Source organism: Symphalangus syndactylus, chromosome 20 (assembly GCF_028878055.3).
Source record: "Symphalangus syndactylus isolate Jambi chromosome 20, NHGRI_mSymSyn1-v2.1_pri, whole genome shotgun sequence".
In the NCBI taxonomy this organism is placed as follows: domain Eukaryota; kingdom Metazoa; phylum Chordata; class Mammalia; order Primates; family Hylobatidae; genus Symphalangus; species Symphalangus syndactylus.
In genome coordinates, this window is record NC_072442.2 from 9,879,037 (window position 1) to 9,900,995 (window position 21,959).

The 21,959-nt window shown below is 36.2% G+C and overlaps 1 long non-coding RNA gene across 3 annotated transcripts in view; it reads right to left on the reverse strand.

Annotated features, from left to right (window-relative positions):
* The window catches only part of LOC134735378 (uncharacterized), a 478,226-nt gene that overhangs the window by 104,573 nt on the left and 351,694 nt on the right, over positions 1 to 21,959 (reverse strand). The gene's annotated exons all lie outside the window — the stretch shown is intronic.

Sequence of the window (21,959 nt, forward strand, 5' to 3'; positions counted from 1 at the left end):
AAGAGTTCCAAAACTTCAGTGTGCCTAAGATTAACCAGCAGAGCCTCTTTAAATATCGATTCATAGGCCTGGATAGGGCTCAGTAAATTATATTTTAGCAGACACCAAAGCAGATCCTGACTCTGCTCCAGGAACCCACTTTACTGTTAGGGAAAATCCTAAACTCTGCAGCCAAGAGGACCAGCTTTACTACTTTAATTTGCCTCAGCTGAAAGCAGGCACCCAGGGAGCTGTCATCTACAGCCCACCTGCTCAGGCTCTAGCCACCAGGCACTCCCACTTTATTTTCTTCATTCTCCCTCTAAGTAGAGCTGTAGGAGCACTGGCTTTGGTGTGTGCAAATCTTACTGAATACCTCTGCTTCTTAAGGTTGACTTTAGAATAGCAACAATACCCAAGACAGCCTCTCAGGGCCCAACTCTTGGTACTAGTATACTGGCTAGTTTGCCAAACAAGCCTGTTCAGTGACCTTGTATGGAGAATGCAGATATAATTCTGGACTATGGGACTATGTCTGTCAGGTCTTTATCATTAATCATCTCATCACTTCTTCCTAGGCCGTTTATTATTCTCTCTCTGCTTTATACTTGACCCAACACACTTTATGGCTGCTTCTGGTAATGGCCTCTTCATCCACATAGATCTATGCTGTACTACAGATACTGCCAAACTTTATCCATTTCCCTCTACAATCTCCAAGACTGCTAAAGCACCTTGTATATCCCAATGCAAAGTATCTTTTATATATAAGAAAACATTTTGTTTATTTAGGAGCTTACATCGCTCCAGTTCAGCAATAAGAATAGAAAATGAGCCTTTTCATCTAGCTTCATCTAAAAAATCACAGGAAAAGTCTATAAGAGGGCAAATGTGGATTAAGTGCCTTCCGCTCGGGAGAAGGAGTCGTGTTTTAACCAGACAGAGGACAGTAGTGGAGATGTCACTATGAGGAAATCACAAACTCAGATGTCGCAATGGCAATTTCTGACAAGACTCAAAGAGGATTAGACTGAATGCTTCTCCTGTTTTAGATACTTCCCTTTTGTCACTTACACTGGCTAAACTTGAGTTATTCAGTGAAGCAAGTACTCTCATGGGAAAGCTAGGTAGTTCTCCATTCTTGTTTTACTTCTAAGATACAAGATGCTGTGTATGCACTTCAACCAGGAAATAAAGAAGACCTGTTCCTCTGTTACAACATTAGTACTTTGCGTGGGAGAAGCCATTGTCTAATCACAATTGAAAATTGTTATTTGCTATTTCAGAACCATTACAATTGTCATTAAAATTGTCAAGTGTAATTTTAAAACTGGTCACTGAATATCTACTATGGAGTAAGCAGTTTGCTATAGATTTTCCCTAGATTATTTCATTAATTCTCACAAACACTCTGTGAAAGGGATGGTGATTTTAAAACAATTTATTTAAAAAGAAACCATCTTGTATGTTAAATAATTTGCTGAAGGTCATGTAGCTAATAGACAGTACATGAAAAATGTGAATTCCGTGCTTGATTTCATGTCCAGTACTGCTTCTACTATATTACAGTTGTTTTCTGTAAGTGTAACACAAGCACTTAACCATAGAGTAAAAGGCAACACCCAAACCATACATTACACAGACTGCTTTTAATCTCAGCCATGCTACATTTTTTTGCACCTGTCCCCTTCCATGGATGATTTGCATATCTAAATCTTCATGAGTAGTAGCTTTCTTCACTGATTTCTATTATCCAATCCCTTATTTCCAATGCCTCACTGGAAATCCCACCTTCCTGAGCACTGAAAAAGCTTTTGGCAACTGTGCCATTTCTGGCTTGAAACTGTGAACTTATTTTTGATCATTTCCTCATTCATTTTACAAACAATTTTTGAGTACGTGTTATGACCTCTACTTCAACTCTTATATTTAATCGACCCATATTCTTTCTCTTCGATGAAACCTTTGTGCTTCATCTTTGAGGTCACTGCTTGACTTGAATATTCCACTTAGTTATCTGCTGCCTACAATTTACTAGTGGGTAGTGCGGTAGCCCTTGGCTGCTCTCCTTGTCATTAATGTACTATGGAAACTACTGCCACCATCTTTCACTAAACACTCACGCCATTTGGGGCTCAATTTATACATCACCTCCTCTGGGAAGTCTTTGTCTCTCTAGACTAAACCAGTTGCTCCAAACTACTTCACTCGAGACTTTAAAATAGACTTTAAAAAGATTGTTTTAAAAGAAATGTAGCAAATGGTTATATTGCGGTGATTTTAAACATAAACCTACAGGACAAATGAAAACCCAAAATTTCTAATAAAATCTAAATGCATTCTTATGGCTTAGGAAAAATTTTCCAATGGCCATATACATGGACATAAACCAGGTCATATCTCAAATGGCATAGGTAAAATAGAAGAAAACATGCTCTAGAGACTTGCCTGACGACTCAAAGTGTAACACGAACGGTACAAAATGGCACTGATACTGAAGATGAGTGAGAATAAAAGAAACATTTAAAAATTAACATATATGTCCTTTATGTTTAATGTATCGAAATACAGTTTTGTAAGTAAATTGGTAAAGCTTGTATTTTAAGTAAATATATGGAAATTTCACTTACATCATCGAATCATTACATGTTTGAGTCAGCCAAAAAAATTGCTTCTGTTTTAGTATTTTACATTATGACTTTGGAGTATTTATCTATATTAAGTGGGCTGTTATTGACAAACATGGAATTTTGACAGCCTTAGAGAAAGAATTAGCCCTCATAATCCCTGCCCCCACTTTGCCTCAGGGTAATACAGGAATAACCACTTCTTAAAAACAGAATTGGAAACAGAGAGCTTTATTACATAAAGTGCTTTATGTCCATTATCTCATTTTATTCTTTCGGCAACCCCATGGAATATGTACTGTATCTATTACTATTTCATAGATTAAAAAACTGAAACAGAAAGCGGCTCAGTGTAGGCTTCATCACCAGTAAATGAAGAGGTGAGATTAGGCCCAGGTTCTTACTGGAGAACTGAACATTTTAACTTCAGTGCTGTATTAGCATGTTGTTTATAAAACTAAAATTCCTAAAGGGTCATGGAAACTTCAGCTGTGCTGAGATACTTTGAATATCTGACATTAAGATAGAAATTTGTGAATACATAAGGTTTTGGGTTGTCCAGTGAATTTGGAATTAACTAAATATCCTATTGGTGTTAGACATTTCATTGACATTTAAAGCAATGCTTCTTTTATCACTAGGCTTTCTCACTCATGAATCTACTTGAGCCATCAATTTAAAATTTAGATGCTAATAACCAGCATGTGCTTCTAATAAAGCAATGGGTATGAGCCTTCAAGGACATATCAAAAATGCCTAGCCATCTGGAACCGATTCTTTTTGGTAGCAAATCCCTTTCCACAAAAATACATAATATGGATTAGCTCTTTTACTTTCCAAATGTTATACCCTAAAATAAATAGATGCAATTTCCCAAATAGAATTGTGCCTGATAATTAGTGATTTTTGTCTTAATTCATATATAAATTTATAATTTGCAAATTATCCTTATTAAACAGTTCTTTTAATTATTTCCAGGCCATTTCTTTTTAATATAAAGGGTTAACATGACAAGTTAGTAAACTTTACTTGCTCTTCTAGTAGCAAGAAAAACTACCCTAATTTTCATCTCTGTTCAGCAATCTGCTGTTTGTTCCTGTAAATGAAAGAATAGTTAAGGGCTTTAAAAATAGATTTCTAGGAAGTTTGAACACAAGGTTCCAAGATTAATGAAACTAAGGAAAAGGAGACTCTAAGATTGGATTTAACACAGATTTTGCATATTTCATACTAAATAATATGAGAAAATGAGTATAAAATCTGAGCTCCAGCTAATCCTCTGCAACCATCTGAGAAAACATGAACACAGTGCCATTCTGAATAATATATTATTGTCTTAGGAGTCCTATTGTCATGAAATTCTACAGAGCACATTATACTAATCTCCATAAACAAGATGTTTATTTTTTATGGGGCTATCATTTAGCACATAATTATAAATCCAAATATATTAGAATATTTAGACACAATTACTCTCTTTTCAACCTTCTGAATCTGTTTGGAGGTAGGGAAGAAAGGGGAAGAGCAAGTTTGCAATTTTATGGGAGAAGGTCAGTGTGGCATGCTGGGAATTGCTATTCAGATCTTATGGTTGAATAGCACTCATTTTCTGTGACTAACCATCAGCTGGGTTTTGTGATTGGGCTTCATTATGTGCATGATAGCCAAAATTGTAGGTTTTTACATTAGTAAGTACAATGCTACTATGTTCCACATTAAGGATATGGGAGAATAAATTACATCATTTGTTTTGCCACAGAATCCTTGTGCAAGATGCTGTTTTAAGAGTTATTATATTCATCAGAAGATAAAGAGAATAATTAAGAAAAGAAACAATCTTCTAAGAGTTCATAATGGGAAAAATATAACAACCACGCTCGCTATTAATTTTTCACCAGATCATATGTCTTCAAATCTTTTGAACTATGAAGTGCTAGGAAGAGCCCTGGGTTTACATTTAACTCTCTAGATTGTTATTGCTGTCTACGACACCTTAACTGTTCTAAATCCACTTCTTCATGTGTAACATGAGATGGTGATGTGTCTGTCGCATAATGGATGTAAAAATTAAATAAGGTAAAGAAACTGCCTACGCACAGTGTTCAGCACAGAACAGGTACTCCACAAATGTTGAATCTGATTATATAAAAAGTCAAGATTTACTAGCAAGATTTACCACATATAACTTTACTAGCAAGATTTACCACATATAACTTTCCCAAGGTGCAAATACACAAAGTGCAAAGTGCACTATTTGGACAACAGACAGGAAAGGGTATCAATACCCCTTAAGCAGGTTGAGCATACCATTATCATGTCAGGGAGGAATTGTGTTATATCAGGACTTTTGTCCTTCCTATCCCTCATATTCCAGAGAATAGTCTTAGATTACAAAGCAGCCCCTTTTGCCACTGCCGGAATACAGTCCAGGGGAACAGAGTCACCTGCAGTAAATCTCATAGTAAAATGACACACACACAAAAAAGGAGTTCAGAGAAAATAAAGCTCCCTTCTGAGAACTGTCCATGTCCTACAACCTACTCTTACCAAGTCTCACCCTTCCTAATCAGACTCTGTCTGGCCCACGTTAAAGAGACCACAGGCCACACATATTAAGGAAGCAACCAGATCTCTGACTTCTCCGAGTTGACCAGAAGACAGAGACAGAACACTGATTGAAATGTGAAGAAATTAGCAATTTTCTAGATGATCATCACAACGGAAATAAGCCCTCATGCAAAGGGTAATCAATGATTACTATTACTTGTGACTATGTCAAAGTTCAGGACACTAAAAGAAGCATTTCACAGTATATGTGACAGACATTAGAATTTGTCCATTGCCTTGATTGACTGTCACTTTACATTCTTAGTTTGAGTTTTCCTCGTCTCCCAATATCACACCCTAACAAGGACTTGTGAACAGGTCATTTATCTGCAAGATGGTCTGCTGAAGCACAAGAAGGGAGGACAGTAGGGCCAGAAAGGGAGAGAATACAGTAAGAGGTGCTGTAATAAGCAGGCTGTCATGGTAGGCTCAATCCCATGGGGAACCCTCTGAGGAACTGGTGAGAACACATCTCAGAATTGTCTCATGAACGGATAAAGAAGTATGCTAATTTATCTGTAAAGTCCTGTCACTCATTCGATGATGGTTGCCTGTGGGGGCAACATTCAACCCAACATTTTCTAGGCTGCTTTGCTGTGGTATAGCAAACTCCCAGGGAGCTAGAGAAAACCCTTGGGATTAAAAGTAAAGAAACAGGTGTGCTTGAAATGGAAAGCAGCCAGGATGAATAGAGACTACTTACCACAGTCAGGCAAGCACAGAAAGGGTCAATGGCATATGTGTCTGCTGCACACTCTGTACGTCAAAACAATTGAAGCAGTCTGATCACACATAGCCCGATATGTGTATATACATACACATGTATCTATTTATGTACATGTGCATGAAATTTTTATCATTGAAAAACAGTTAAATTAGATGGAATAGGTCTATGCCTCTCCTCCCTCTTAGCCTATTTAAGAGGGAGCCTCCTTCCTCTCAGCCCACTCATTCTTCATACATCCACTCAATTGTCTGTTATTCAGGGAACCCTTTTCTCATCCCTTTAACTAGGTCCAATTTATCTTTTTTGTGCATTCATAGAATATCTATCTTTTATGGTAGTGGCACTAATTAGAGTTGTACTTTCATTATGAGTTGTCTGATAATTTGATTAACATTTCTCTTCCATGAGGATCAGGTCCTTGAAGTCAGGAAATAGTGCCTTTCAGAAGGCTTCCCTCCTAGAATGTACAAAATGGTTACATAGTGAATGAATAATCCTTCTAAAGGGAACATAACCCCGGGGAAGAAGGATCTGTAACCAATTATAAAATGATGTGATAAGTACTATACTGTAATTACAGATTTCTGTGGGAGTATATAGAAAAGAGAGACAAATTCTGCCTGGTATGAAAAAAAGGTGATATTAACAGAGTAGATATTTAAGGGGTGGTGACATTGGAACTAGGCATGAGGTAGGACAATAAGATCTCTAGGAGAATAGCTGGGTATAGCGGTGCCTGCCTATAGTCCCAGCTACTCCGGAGGCTGAGGAAGGGGGATGATTTGAGATCAAGGTCAGGCAGCCTGGTCAGCATAGTGAGATGCTATCTCCAGAAAAAAAGATCTGTATGAGAAGAAGGGATAAAATGTGTCTTAGAAGAAAATCAGCAACAGATTAACTCTATTCAGAGGTGGCCAAGTGAGTTTCTTTAAATTTATGGTTGTATATTTTGTATATAAAATGTGCATGTATGTGTTTGTGTATTTATCCACAGAGATACATAATATATGTTATTGAGCCCAAAGCTTGATTCATGTGGAGTCTTTAAATGGCATCAACACTGTGATTAGCATCCCTTCAAGTGCCTGCCAATCAATTTTGACCAATCTCATTAAACAGAAAGTTGTATTGGAGTTAACATTCACAAATGAGCCATCCATTTAAGGTCACTGTTTCATCATGAGTAGTTATGGGGCAAGATATGAAAAAGGGGCCTATTTAGGATCTACTTTTGGTCATAACTGTTCAGCATTTAAAAAATCACTTTCAATACGATTCAATCATTGAATAAAGCTTTAGGTGACTTGGTACATTTTTTTAAAGTAAATAAATATGAGTACCTCAGGGATTTCTGCCCTGTGTCTAATTTTCCAAATTCCTAATTGCTACAGTCAACGTTTTTTTTTTGTATCCTAACATTGCTATGTTAAAATTCTAACTCCCAAGGCGATGTTATTCTGAGGTAGAACCTTCTGGGAGGTGGGGTTAGGGTTCACATAAAAGAGGTGCAAGGGAGCTAAATTCCTTGCCCCTTCCACCTTGTGACAACACAGGAAGAAGGCATAATCTATGAACCAGAAAGCCGGCCTTCACTAGGCATTTAATCCATTGGCACCTCGACTGCAGACTTCCCAGCCTCCAGAAATGTGAGAAATAAATTTCTGTTGTTCATAAGCTACCCAGTCAATGGTATTTTGTTACAGCAACCCAAATGGACTAAGACACTAATGAAGCAACGAAAAAAAACTTAAGATGGCTTTCCAAAATGTGCTATTCTTTACTTAAGAGACCAATGCTTAGGACTGGCAATCTTGAATATTTGTATCAGTAGAGTAAGAAATCCAGTCACACAGTGAACTGTTGGCAACTGGTATCTCAAGTTCCAACATGGGTGGCTGACAAAGGAGTATGTCTTTGGGTAGGAGACAAAACTAATATGGTTGCCTTACCTGGGGCCTGGACTGAGGATGAGTAGAGAAGAGAAGGGCAAAGAAGAAAAAGATAGACCTGTGGTGAGCTCACAGTCTGTGTTAGGCATAGAACACATTAACTAATGTCACTCTGGGTGGTAACATTTTATAACTAAGGCCTATGATGAAGGGATGGCTAAATCATTTGACTATAAAACACATATTTTCCATCAAGGCATCCAAAATAAACTAGTAGTATAAATTTCAAAAGCAAATTTGTCATGCAAAGACAGCATTAATTCAATTCCCGTATTTTCTCTTTTCTACCAAATTGTCACCTTTATTAACTGCTTGTGGAATTTCTGAGGTACATCCTGCCTGGACAAGGTAGATCCTACCTGGACAAGGTAGATCCTGCCTGGACAAGGTAGATAATAACCAAAGCCACATGGTAGAAAAATAGCAGAGCTCAGATGTGGGCCTGGGTTTTTGTCTCCAAAGATCATCTTGTTTGTTTGTTGAATTTGGGAGTTTGACCTTATCATAAGAACACTTTAGCATAGTGTGATAACCATTTATCCTTTTGCTCACACAGACATTTTTATAAGCCTGAAGATCTGTATTGACTAATGAGAACGATGCACTGAGCTCAAAAACTAGTATTACTTGCATGGCATTTTAAATTATATAACATGATTGCTTATAGGAAATACATCCCTTTTTATAGACTTATGATGCCTGCTGTGTCATGCAATTAAAAAGCTCCAGAAAAGTATTCTCAGTATGTCAAATTCTTGAGGCTGATTTATAGGATTACAGCTTTCCCCCTTTGTGATTCAATTAAAGCATTTTACATTGGGCTATTATAGAGTTTAAAGTCTGATCATAGTTTGGAGGCTGAACTATTAGATTAGCATGTGATCTGCTTATAAATAAACTGAATTTCTTGTTGGCAAGGGGCAATAATTAGAGCTGCAGTCATAAGGAATACTTACTAAAAACCTGTAAGATAGACATAGAAGATAAAAATGGGTAATACCAATATGCAGTTATTGGATCTTACAGATAGTTAAATATAAAAATAAAGGCCTATTGGTATATGCTTCAGATTTTAATCCAGGGACTGAATTCTTGACCACATCAGTGATGTGAGGAAAAAAGTGTTCTGACAAGGACCTGGGAATAGTTCAAACAAGTTATGATTACAAATTCTCTGAGATCTGAGCCCAATCTGGGATTATCTAGAAGGTCCTATTAATTATGTGTGCATCTAAAAACCCCTTAATGGGAAATGAATGTTTTTTTTCCCACAAAGACTGGATAATAGTTTCAGGAATCTCATAATAAGAAAAGGAAAAAGAATCAATGGTGCTACCATCTGAGTTTGGTTGGTGGCTATTTCAAGAGAAAATGCATTTTCTTTCATTTTGATGTTAGTTTTATTTTTGATTTTTGATGGTGAGGAGAATTAAACTAAATTCAATGATGTGGACTAGGCATTAAAAATAGTACCTACTCTTCATAAAAGAAAGAGGGCAAAGGCAGTCAAGCATGAAGACTAAATAAATCTTTAAATGATGCAATAAAGAAATGATAACTTAGAGATAATGTGTTGCCATGGCCCTTAGAGATGTCAAGTTTCCACCTGTGGAGATAAATAAGAGTCCGTTTAATAGAGAAATAGAATTTTGAAGGAACAGTTGCCCAGACTACTTACAAAACCAAGAAATGAGTGATCTAGTGGTAACTTAAATTTGACACTCTTCAGTCTTTGAGAATGCTATTAGGCTAAATGCGTCTCCATCAGGAAAGAATATTGCCTCATTTTAGGCAGGCCCTCATTTTCTCTTGCCTAGGCTACTGTAATAGCCTTCTAACTGGTATTCAGGCTCCTCGTCTAACCACCCCTCCAATCTATTTTTTCTGTCACCAGCGTAATCTTCCAAAGGCCCCAATTTTAAGCCATTTCTATGCTTGAAAACACTTCAAAAGCTCTCCTTTATCTAAGAATAAAATCCAGATGGATTATCATGGTATAAAATGCTCTCAATCATCTGGCCCTCCATCACCCCACCAGTCTCCTCACTCACCATGCTGTGCCTCATCAACTATGATCCCACCATATTGAATTATTTTAGATTCATTTTGTGGCCATGCTCTTTTTCACTTCCATGCCTTAGTCTATGAAGCTGTTTCAGTCTAAATAACCCTATTGTATCTAGAATGCCCTCAGGTACTTTTCAACCATTATTTCCTAATGACTTTTCTTGTTATTTTTAATTGATCCTCTACATTTTTGCCAGATTATACTCCCCAAATCATACAACCTATACTGCTTAACTGAATTCATTGGTTTACATGAAGGTAGGTCCATTTACCCGTATTAGACCAGAAATTCCATGAAGGTAGCATTATTTCGTACTTTTCTTTTGTTTGTAGTATTTATCCAAGTTACACATACTCCATGCTAATTTAAATGACTTAATTAACAAAAGTTGTAGGCAATATTTATTAACATATTTAGTTTAATTTAGCTAAAGTTGGGGAGTTTAGAAGCATTTATACAGGTTTGGGTTTGGGTTTTCCGTCTATAGTTAGGCCTAGCCAGCAAGCTTAACACTTTCTCAAAAATGTTTTAGTAACGAAAAATTTATTCTATTATTTTCTAGTGAATGGAGGCTACACAGAGCTGACACATGTATGTGAGGGTGTTTTAGATACTGTAAAAGTTCTCATTTCATTGATATGGAAGATATTAAACTGATTGAGTCACAAATGGAGATACCACACAGCCATCAAAATGAATAGCATATAGATATAAAAATAAAATGTTAAATGAAGGAAATACTATAATTATAGTACCAGCATATACATGGCATGCATATATATGTATATGTGTTTGTGTGTGTGGATCTATGTCTCTCTCTATATATGTGTGTGTATATATATCTATACACATATATGTATATATATCTATACATATATACATATATACATATACACACATATATAGACATAGATACACATATACACATCTATGTATACACATACATCTCTATATATGTGTATATATGTATATATGTGTGTGTATATATATGTATATATGTGTGTGTGTGTATATATATATATATATATAGAGAGAGAGAGAGAGAGAGAGACTATCCTCCTTATTTCTGGATTTTATATTCACTAATTCACTTGGTAACATTTATTTGTAACTCTTAAATCAATACTCACAGTTATTTGTAGAAATGTGCAGAGCAACATTTGAGTCCCCTAACCTCACTCACATGTTTTCAGCATGAGGTCAAACAAAATAATTATCTGCCTTATTGTTTTAGCTCTCCTCCTGTAAAGAAGTATCCTTTTCACAGAACATTTAGCCGCACGTTTCACATTTTTGAGCTTTTTCTTGGTGATGTCACGGTTTCAAATGATTCCAAGTGTAGCGCTAAAATGCTGTCTAGTGTTTCTAAGCACAAGCAGACTGTGATGTGTCTTGTATAGAGAAAATATATATATTAATAAGTTCCATTCAGCATGAGTTATAGTGCTACTGGCCATGATTTCAATATTAATAAATTACATATATATTACATAATGTACCTTTAAACTAAAACACTTATAAAACAAGTTTATATATTGATTGTGACCAGAGGCTTATGGAAATCTAACTTCAAATAATGAGGATTGATGTGTGTGTGCGTGTGCGTGTGCGTGTGTGTGTGTGTAGCATTTATATAAATTTCAGAAAACAATGTATAGCATCAATGTATACAGATCTATCTAGAAGTATTGTGGAACATTATTAGTTGGATATACACTGATTAATTATATGGTTGCCTATGATAATGGGGAAGGGAAGAAAGAACTTCAATTTCAATTATAAGGTTTCTCTCATTTTACTTGAAAACAAATTGTGGCCAAAAAATTATATTAGTAATAGTTGATCTCCATTTCCACCTTCCCAGTTCGGGGTTTTGTTTTTGCTTTTTGACTTGGGTGAAAGTGCTTGTTACGTGTCTTGTAAGTCATTCATTTCATAATACAGAATATCTTTAGTCCGATAGTTAAGAGTATACACATTGGTGCTCCACCGCCGTTCAGCCACATTTCCTACAGCTCTTCTGCTGGGTCGCATACTACAGGAACACCTACTGCATGTTACTCTTGTGACATACCTTGCATCTTCCCCTCCCCGTGCCCATGTGTCCTCCATGTGTGATGTCCTGCCTATCAAATACTATCTGTTTTTCAAAGTTCAGAGCAATCACCTCCTCTCCCACACTCCATCTTGGTATGAGAGCAGGTTTTAATTCTCATAAAATATTTTTTTCCCTTGTATCATCCACATTCTTATATGAAGTTTCTTCTTTCTATAAAAGTTGAAAAGGTGCCTGAAGGCAGAAGACCATGGCTCTCCCAGTGAAATTCCTAATTTAATAGACAGTGCTTGCTGGAAACACCAACAGAACTTAAATATGTGAAAACTAAACAACATATATACATGTCATAAAGTAATTCCATTCTCAGAAGGCTAACCATTTCTATAAATTCTGAAAATTACTTGTAACAATTTGGACATAATATTTCATAATATAATCGCTTGTATTTTATATTTTGCTTTTAGTTTACAAACTACATAAACTACCTATAAGGGTAAGTATCATTAAAAACCTGAATGAAGCTAAAGATTTGTTCCTTTTGCTGCATGTGAGGTAAGAGTTTGCTTTATTTAAACTGTTTTTTTTAAGAGTCTACGTTTGTCTATTCGACATTCATTTATCACCAGGCTAATGATATTAACCATATTTTTGTATTTGCCATATCCTGATGCTCTGGCATTTGGGGCTTTACAGACCTGGAGAAAGAGACTACCTCTCCCAGGGCTAGCTTGTTCCTGAAGATAATAACAATTTGCCCAGGAGCATAGTTTTGATTTGCAAACCAACCAATCCGGAGTCTCTACCCTCAATTGCTTATCTAATTTGCACACACCAAGCCAATATTTTTCCTGCCCTAAATTGTCCTAGGGCAAGAAACCAGTCAACAAGAGGCCACTCCCATATCCCAGAGCCCTCAGAATTATGCAAACTATCCAATTCTAAAATGTTCACTCTTTCCTGCCTTGTCTTTCCCTAGAAGCTCCAATAAAAGCTTGACCTAGGCTTTTCCCTCACTCCTCACCAACAGGAGTGCTGTGACTCTGCATGACATGTAGTGACTCCCTCTCTGGGAGTCGTGAGTGTCATAAACTTCTTTCTTCCAAGCCTCATTCTACTTTCCTTCTGTGGCTACATTCACTTTTTCATACCAATCCAACATGTACGTTCTTAGAACAGTTTCAGTAACAGGCCTTTTTCCTCCATATTCATTCCATGTTATCCTACCTAGGGTGTTAGATTCAGCATTTTATTTCTTCTCTGAAATTCTTCATTCATCCCTTATTGAGAGCTCGAGGGCCTCATCTTATTGTTGAAAGAGGTGTGGATACTACACTAAAAATGGCAATATTAACCAATCTTGCCCCCTTGTATTTTCTGCCCTATTTGCAATGGTTGCAGTTAGGCCATGCCTTGCCAGATTTCTCACTGGTAATGTGTGAAATCTGCTTTGCAAACCCTACTTTGCCATGGGTAGCTTTTAAGATATAGATGAGAAGACATATTAGAAATTCTTTTTCTTGACTTACACAAAAGCTGCATTCTCCAATCCAACGTTAAAAAGATTGAGATGCCTTGAACTTGGGAGAATATTATTGGAAATCTAGCTAGATCATTAATGATACTGACACTGTACTTTTATATTCTTATCAAACCTTAGTCTGTAGTCAATGATTAGAATCCAAACAGGACAACAGAGGAATGTACACCTGCTGCAACAACCAACATTTAATCTTTCTTACATTAGAAACTGGTTGAAGTCTTGGCTATGCAAAAAAAAAAAATAGCCCTGAGTTCAAATTTCGGCTTTGACATTTACTAATGCTATGCCTCTATTATTGCTCATCAATGGGGACACTAACTGGACCATTTTAAAGGTTGTGTGGATTAAATCAGACAGTTCATTTAGAATCGTGCCTTGCCTTAAATACATTTTAGCTATTATGAGTATTATCCCCATTTATTGATTCCTTTAATTGTGCAGGCAATGTTCTGAGTGCTAGGAAATAAAGATTTAAACTACACCAAACATCCTTTATATTAAATATAGTGGAAGATATACTATGCAGAAGTAAACACATTAATTCATTAATTTCTCAAATTTCTCAAATATACATACACCTACATATATATGCACACATGTATCATATCACCCTTTAACATATAAAGAAAAATAAATTTGGGCTAGGAAATAGAAAATAAAAGGTAGGGAACCAGAAGGAAATATTTAAATTGAATCATCTAGGCATATAATATAGCAAGTGCTCTAAAGCTGGAATGAATCTGAAGTATTTGAAGAACAGAAAGAAGTTCGTGTAGATAGAACGTCTAGAGCGAAAAACTGAAATTAGATTGGAGTGGTTGGCAGAAACCAAGTCACTTAGGAAGTTGGAATCCTTAATAAGAGGTTTATATTTATTTTAAGTATAATGAAGAACCACTAGAAGGTTATAAGCAAGGAACTGGTATGACCTGATCGAGCTTTTAAAAAAATATGTTACTGTCTGAGAATAGCCTTTAGGAAGACAGAGTGGATGCACGACAAATTAGGAGGTTTTGGCAAGTTCAGATGAGTGGTGACAGAGGCTTGGGCTAAGAAGAGTAAAGATGAACAAAATGCTGGATGTATTGAAGGAGAAAAATTACTTGCTTAAGAGTATAACCTTGATGCAAAATTTTAGGGAGTATCTCCTCCATTTTCTCTATCATACATGCTATGGGCTCCCTACTGTATTCTAGGCTACTGCAGAAATTTCAAATATCACTGGGTCTGATGGGATATACGTGTGGAGTAAGAAAGCCACTTAGAGTGTAGCTGCAAACACCTACAGAAGTGTCACTTGCTTTGAACTCTGAAAACTGACAGATGTGAACTGGGGTACATGTGATCCAGAGTACACTATATTTGGTGTACTTGGTAAGAGGTACACTGTATTACCAAGGGACATACGGGTATGGACAAGATAATTAATTTCTTTCTCATCAAGTCCATGCGACTCTTCTAAGAAATGGATGTGTCTGAAAATGCATCTTCTGTTTAGATATCAAGCAGTTCTCCCTTCCTACCTCCCCGGCCATGCTATTAATGAGAGCACTTATTCCATATTACAAAACAAAGGCATACCTCTCACTCTTCCTAGGGACACTAAACATAGAAGCAATTTAAAATATCCATATCTTGGAAATATGTTTTAATTAAGGCACCAGACACCTGTAGAATATTTTCCTGTACAGGTATCTGCTGAAATCCAAGTGTAGCATCATAAGTGGCATAATTTTGCATGCTTTGCTATTTTCCGAATTTGCACACAGAATGTGGTATTAAGAACAATGACGGTTTCTCTTTAACAACCTCAAGTCTCCTTTCCACAAACCAAGATAAAAATAAATAAATCTTTTCTGGGGAAGAACACTGTGAAATCAAAATAAATAAAGCATTGTTAAGACATTAAAGGTAACATTTCACTGTCAAACGCAATTCCATACCCATCTTCTTTTCTTTCTTGCTTCCCCGCCTTCGCCTACCCTCTGATCTGTCTTATCTTCTTTCTCTTATACTACTCTTCGTGTTTCTTTTCTTTTTTTTCCTTCTTCAATCCCTGATCTCTGTTTCTGTAAAGTTTTCCCACTAATACATTTAATGCATTTAGTAATATAAAAACAATTAATTAAAATATTTGTTGGAAGAAGTGTTTTCAACAATTCAAAATTTTTCAATTCCTTCTGACTATATCGGGTTGAAATAAAGTGCTTCTCAGTGAGAGTGTTAATATCAATAGTCATTTTGTAAGTTTTGGAAAAGTTTTTTTTTGTATCTCTCCAAAATTTAGAAAATGAGTTATTGTTATGACTGTTTTTTAAAAATATCTTTTTGCAAGCAGTGGGGTTTCTAATTTTTTGCTGTTAACAAAATTGAAGAAGGATGTAATTCAATTGCTTGCTGATAGATAATTAAGAATAATTTTTGATAACATAGCAGTGTTTTATCTTTCTGTTTTGGGGAATTTATACTTCAGAAGGGCTTTAAAAAATTGATTGACATACGATTAGAACATTCTGTCCATTCCAAGGTACTTGCCCATATGAATAATGTTTCTCTGTACAAACAAAAATTGTAAAATTAGTTTTGAGCCCTGTCTCATTTTTGCAATAAGCACTCTTCTTCCACAGATACCTAAACACATTGAGAAGAAAATTTATCTCGGTAAAGAAATTTATTGAGATAAATTTCAAATAAAATTATACATTATATGTTAAATAATTTCTGAAGTTCTTCATATGTGTGTAATTGTGTTCAATTGTTTATTAATTATAGTTGTTATAATGACTCAATATATAGTAGGAGGAATATATACATGTATAATCACAATTTTTTATTAATAAAATATTTTTGTAGCAGAGAACTGTGGGAGTGTAATCAGTAAAATCAATCAAGGATAAAAGATATATTAGCATTCAATCCTTAGAAGAAGTAGAATGCAAATATAAGTTCAAGGAGGATAATGGTAGATGTAAAATTGATGGTTGCTAAAGGGAAATGTTTTTCATGACTTCTTTTTTTTTTTTTAGACGGAGTCTCTCTCTGTCACCAAGGCTGGAGTGCAGTGGTGCAATCTCGACTCACTGCAACCTTTGCCTCCCAGCTTCAAGCAATCCTCCCACCACAGCTGGGATTACAAGCATGCACCACCACACCTGACTAAATTTTGTATTTATTATTATTATTATTTTATTATATTTTATTTTTAGTAGAGACAGAGTTTTATCATGTTGTCCAGACTGGTCTTGAACTCAGACCTCAAGTGATTCTCCTGCCTTGGCCTTCCAAACTGTTGGGATTACAGGCGTGAGCCACCTTGCCCGGCCCATGATTTTTTGTAAGTGGCCAATGGTGTGTATCAAGTCACTGTAATATTTAGATTCCATGGGCTGCATTAAAAAAGAATTCTGTACTCTGTTTCTATGAGGCAGACTTTTTAGAGTCCACACATATGTAAAATCACATTGTATTTTTCTGTGCCTGGCTTATTTCACTTAGCAATATGTCCTTCAGTTCTAGCCATGTTGTTGTGAAGGACAGAATTTCCTTCTTTTTAAAGAAGCACTGTATGGTACTCTCTTTTATATATATGCCACATTTTCTTTATCCATTCATTCATTGATGGACACTTAGATTGTTCCATGTCTTGCTATTTTATATAATGCTGAAATGAACATGGGAGTGCAGATATCTCTTTAACATACCAGTTTCAATTTCTTTAGATGTATACCTACAACTGGGACTACTGGAATACACTGTAATTCTATCTTCAGTTTGTAAGAAAACTGCACACTATTTTTATTTTTGGAATTTTAAAAAGTCCATATCATAGAAGCAAACAGTAGAAAGGTGGTTATCAGGCGGGGCGCAGTGGCTCACGCTTGTAATCCCAGCACTTTGGGAGGCCGAGGCGGGCGGATCACGAGGTCAGGAGATCGAGACCACGGTGAAACCCCGTCTCTACTAAAAATACAAAAAATTAGCCGGGCGTGGTGGTGGGCGCCTGTAGTCCCAGCTACTCAGAGAGGCTGAGGCAGGAGAATGCCGTGAACCTGGGAGGCAGAGCTTGCGTGAGCCGAGACTGAGCCACTGTACTCCAGCCTGGGTGAAAAAGCGAGACTCCGTCTCAAAAAAAAAAAAAAAAGAAAGGTGGTTATCAGAAGCCGTGGGATAGAGGGAGGGATTGGTAAAGGAAAATGTGTTGATCAAAGTGTATCAATTCTCAGTTACACTAAAGGAATAAGTTGTAGTGATTTATTCACCCCATGATAACCACAGTTAATAATAATGTATTACATATTTCAAAATTGCTAATAGAATACTTTTTTTTTTTTTTTTTTTGAGACGGGAGTCTCGCTGTCGCCCAGGCTGGAGTGCACTGGCGCAATCTGGGCTCACTGCAAGCTCCGCCTCCTGGGTTCACGCCATTCTCCTGCCTCAGCCTCTCCGAGTAGCTGGGACTACAGGCTCCCGCCACCACGCCCAGCTAATTTTTTGTATTTTTTTAGTACAGACGGGGTTTCACCGTGGTCTCGATCTCCTGACCTCGTGATCTGCCCGGCTCGGCCTCCCAAAGTGCTGGGATTACAAGCGTGAGCCACCGCGCCCGGCCATAGAATACATTTTTAATAGTCTCACCACAAACAAAATAATAAATTGGTAAGGTGATATACATGTTAATTAGCTTGACTGAATCTTTCTACAATGTATACATAGATCAAAACATCACATTTAACCCTTAAATATACACAATTATTATTTGTCAATTATAAACAAATAAAAAATAACAGTAAAAGAATTATATAAGTTTTTTTTGAAATGACAATATTCATAATTCACTAGGAACTGCATCCTTTGCAACTTTTCAAGCTCATGATGAAAATATTTCAATTTGTCAGGGTAAACAAGCAGAATCTTTCTGATATATTTTTAATAAGTATGTTTACATACTTATATTTATAAAATTATATATGATTATTGATATGCTTATAAATAAATATAAGGATATATATTCATACATAAATATATATTTAACCTCATAATTGCTGATCTATTCTGCCTTCAAAATCCAAAGAATTCCATGTAGGTACTCCACCTTTTCCTTAGTGAAAGGAGGTGCAAAGTACAATATCTGTTTTAAGGCATATATCCTTCACTTTAAAGGATATATCCTGTTATGTTTAGGAACACTGGATTTGCAGACAATTTCCTTAGTTAGCATGTTTTCCAAAGATATATAATCTAGTTATCTGATACATATATCTTACTAAGAAATCTAGGGTGTCTGCTACTTACTACTCTCTAGATTTTCACATGATAGTTTTAACATAGTAGAATAAACTCCTTCTTGGCAGTGATTAAATTAGTCAAAGGCCCTGTTGTTTCAGTGAGATAGAAAAGGAAGACAGTTGATATAACCTTGAGTCATGATTTTAACAGCATCCTACTGCTCTGCCTAGGTGTAAATAAACTCTAAAATTTGAAGAGGAATTCATTTGCCAGATCAACAATTTCATATTATGTGCTAAGGTCTTTATTAATTTGCTCCATTAGGGTGTTCATATATGGAACACTCCTTTCAACTAAATTCACCACCTGAATAAGTTACCCATAATCCTTTTATTCTGAAGAACTATCAATCATATGCACTGGAAAAACTCAGAAAGTAAATGGGAATTTATTCAGAATTGCCACCTCTGTATCATTCAAAGTTTTAAAAGATATCTTTGCAATTTCATCAAGGGTGAAATATTTCTTTTTTTTTTAACTGCTATTGAGAGAAAATCCAATGACTTCAACTTGCCATCATTACTATCTTAACCCTTAAGTAATTTCATGGAGCTAGGTTTCTGCCAGTTGCTGCGGCTCTTTCTTGTCTCTATACACACAAGAACTGGAGAAGAGATCACCAGGGTTGGTTGAAGTCCCTCTGAGCCTATCATTAGGTAAGTGCAAGTGAGAACTTCATTTATCACCAAGTCCCTCTTGAACCCCCATTCTGACTGATACATTTCCACTTCTAGGATTCAAATGGTAGAAAACTTTGTGTTAATTATTTTTTTTTCGGTGGCATTACCAAGCCAATAGCCATAAGGGTCTGAAAGGCTGTAAGTTTTGCTTTAACTTAGGTCTAGAAATTAGGGAGAAGAGCCTGACTCTGTAGCCCAGCGACCAAGTCAGTCATTTGTTCTCTGAACATCCTTAGCACAGCCAGTAAGGGGAGTACTCTCTCTGAAATAAACACACTTGACTTTTTTCTCTCCTTTATTATCTTTAAAATCCCCCCATTGTAAGTCCAATTTTTAATCTTTTAAAAAAAATCTCTATAACTTCCTCTCTGCATGATGAAGACTTTTATTTTTAACATAAATATGTCTCAATTATTATCTCAGAATTGCATCTCACTTACATTTGATGCTGTCTTGCATCCACATGCTCATACTACCTTTATTCTAAACATGGTCCTCTGTAGCCAGGTAATTGGTTTCTGGTCTTTAGTGATAAGTAATTATGAGAAGTTTTCTTCAGCAAAGATCCCTGGGGCTGATAATAATTGTCTAGCTGCCATAATTAAATCATTTCTGACAATCTAACAAGTCTTATTCTTGTTTAGGTGAAAGGTGTTTGGGATTAATATTCTTACTTTTGACATCTTCAAAATAGGAGAAAAAAAATCAACCAACCAGGAGTTCACATATATGAAGTGTGATCTAATTCCTTAGCAACTAGGCAAGATTTAGAAATTATTTTTGTATTTATATCTGATTTAAGATGGCTAGCAGTTAAATGACACATTTATTAATCCTCTTCAACAATATTGCATTCCAATTATAGAATAAATCTACAAAGAAGGAGAACCCATGACTATGCTGCCAAATCCCCACAGACCCCATCAACAATTGAAAATGGTACCGAATTTCTTGAAGACGAGATGAAAATGTGACCAAAGACCATGACTGAACACTTTAAATCCTACTCAGATTAAGGAACAGACTATTGAAAAGGAGTGGATTGTTTTGCAGAGGAATCTCAGCATAATTCATGATGTAAGGAAATGGAGCAAAGGAGAAGCCAGCTATGGTGTAGTCAGTAGACAAATTAACTAAAGAGATGGAAACAGTTGCAGAAGTTCCCCATTCTCAGAATAAACCCTCCTTCTCTCACTGTTTACCCCCAGGATAAAATCACAAGTCCAGCCAGTCAATTAATAAAATAAACTGAAATAGTATTCCAAGACATCTAAGATACCAAAAAGGATGCAGGTCCATGCATAGAGAAGGCAATCTACCTGCAGTTGTACAAATGCAACTGACAGATTGCATGTTGATCGCACCTTGAGGTTTGACAGTTTAGTACTTTCATGGATGCTGTGAGCTGTCTTTTGTGTGTGTGTATGTGCTAATGTGTCAGTGTTATTTTTTGTTGCTTGAAATTTTGAGAACAGCTGCTCAGGGTATGTATGTATGTGGAATTGGTTATGGGGTTGACATGAGACAGAAGTGATAAGACAACTTCTCCTGTCAATCCAGATTCCCAAATGGAAAATTAGCAGCAGAAACAATAGGGAAATGATTTAACTGATTGCATAGTTAGCTGGATCCATGTGAGGAATATACAGAAATGGTTTCTGTGAAATGCTAAATTTTAATTTGATTTTACATCACAAGCCTGCTACGTTGCCTGTATACTTTAAGGCATTCATCAGCAAAGACTGAGAGTCTAACAATTGGAAGGAGGCTATCTGGAAGGACTGATAAAGCTAAGCAAGCCAATACATGGCCCAGCAATCCTACTGCTGAGTATATAAAAAGGAAATCAGTACATGGAAAGGATATATGCACTCCTATGTTTGTTGCAGCATTGTTCACAATAGCTAAGATTTGGAAGCAATGTAGGTGTTCATTAGCAGATGAACGGATAAAGAAAATATGGTACATATACACAATGGAGTACTAGTCCACCACGAAAAAGAATGAGATCCAGTCATTTGCAACTTGGATAGAACAGGAGATCATTATGTTGAATAAAATAAGCCTGGTCCATAAAGACAAACAGCACATATTCTCACTTATTTGTGGGATCTAAAAATCAAATCAATTGAACTCACAGAGAGTAGAAGATGATTATGAGAGGCTGGGAAGGGTAGTGTGGGGTTGGCGGGGAGGTGGGAATGGTTAATGGGTACAAAACAATAAAAAGAACGAATAAGACAGACTATTTGAGGGCACAACAAGGTGACTATAGTCAATAATAACAAAATTGTATATTTTAAAATAAAAAATGTAATTTGATTGCTTGTAACTCAAAGGACAAATGCTTGAGTGGCTGGATACTGCATACTCCATGATGGGCTTATTTCACATTGCATGCCTGTATCAAAACATTTCATGTACCCCATAAATACAT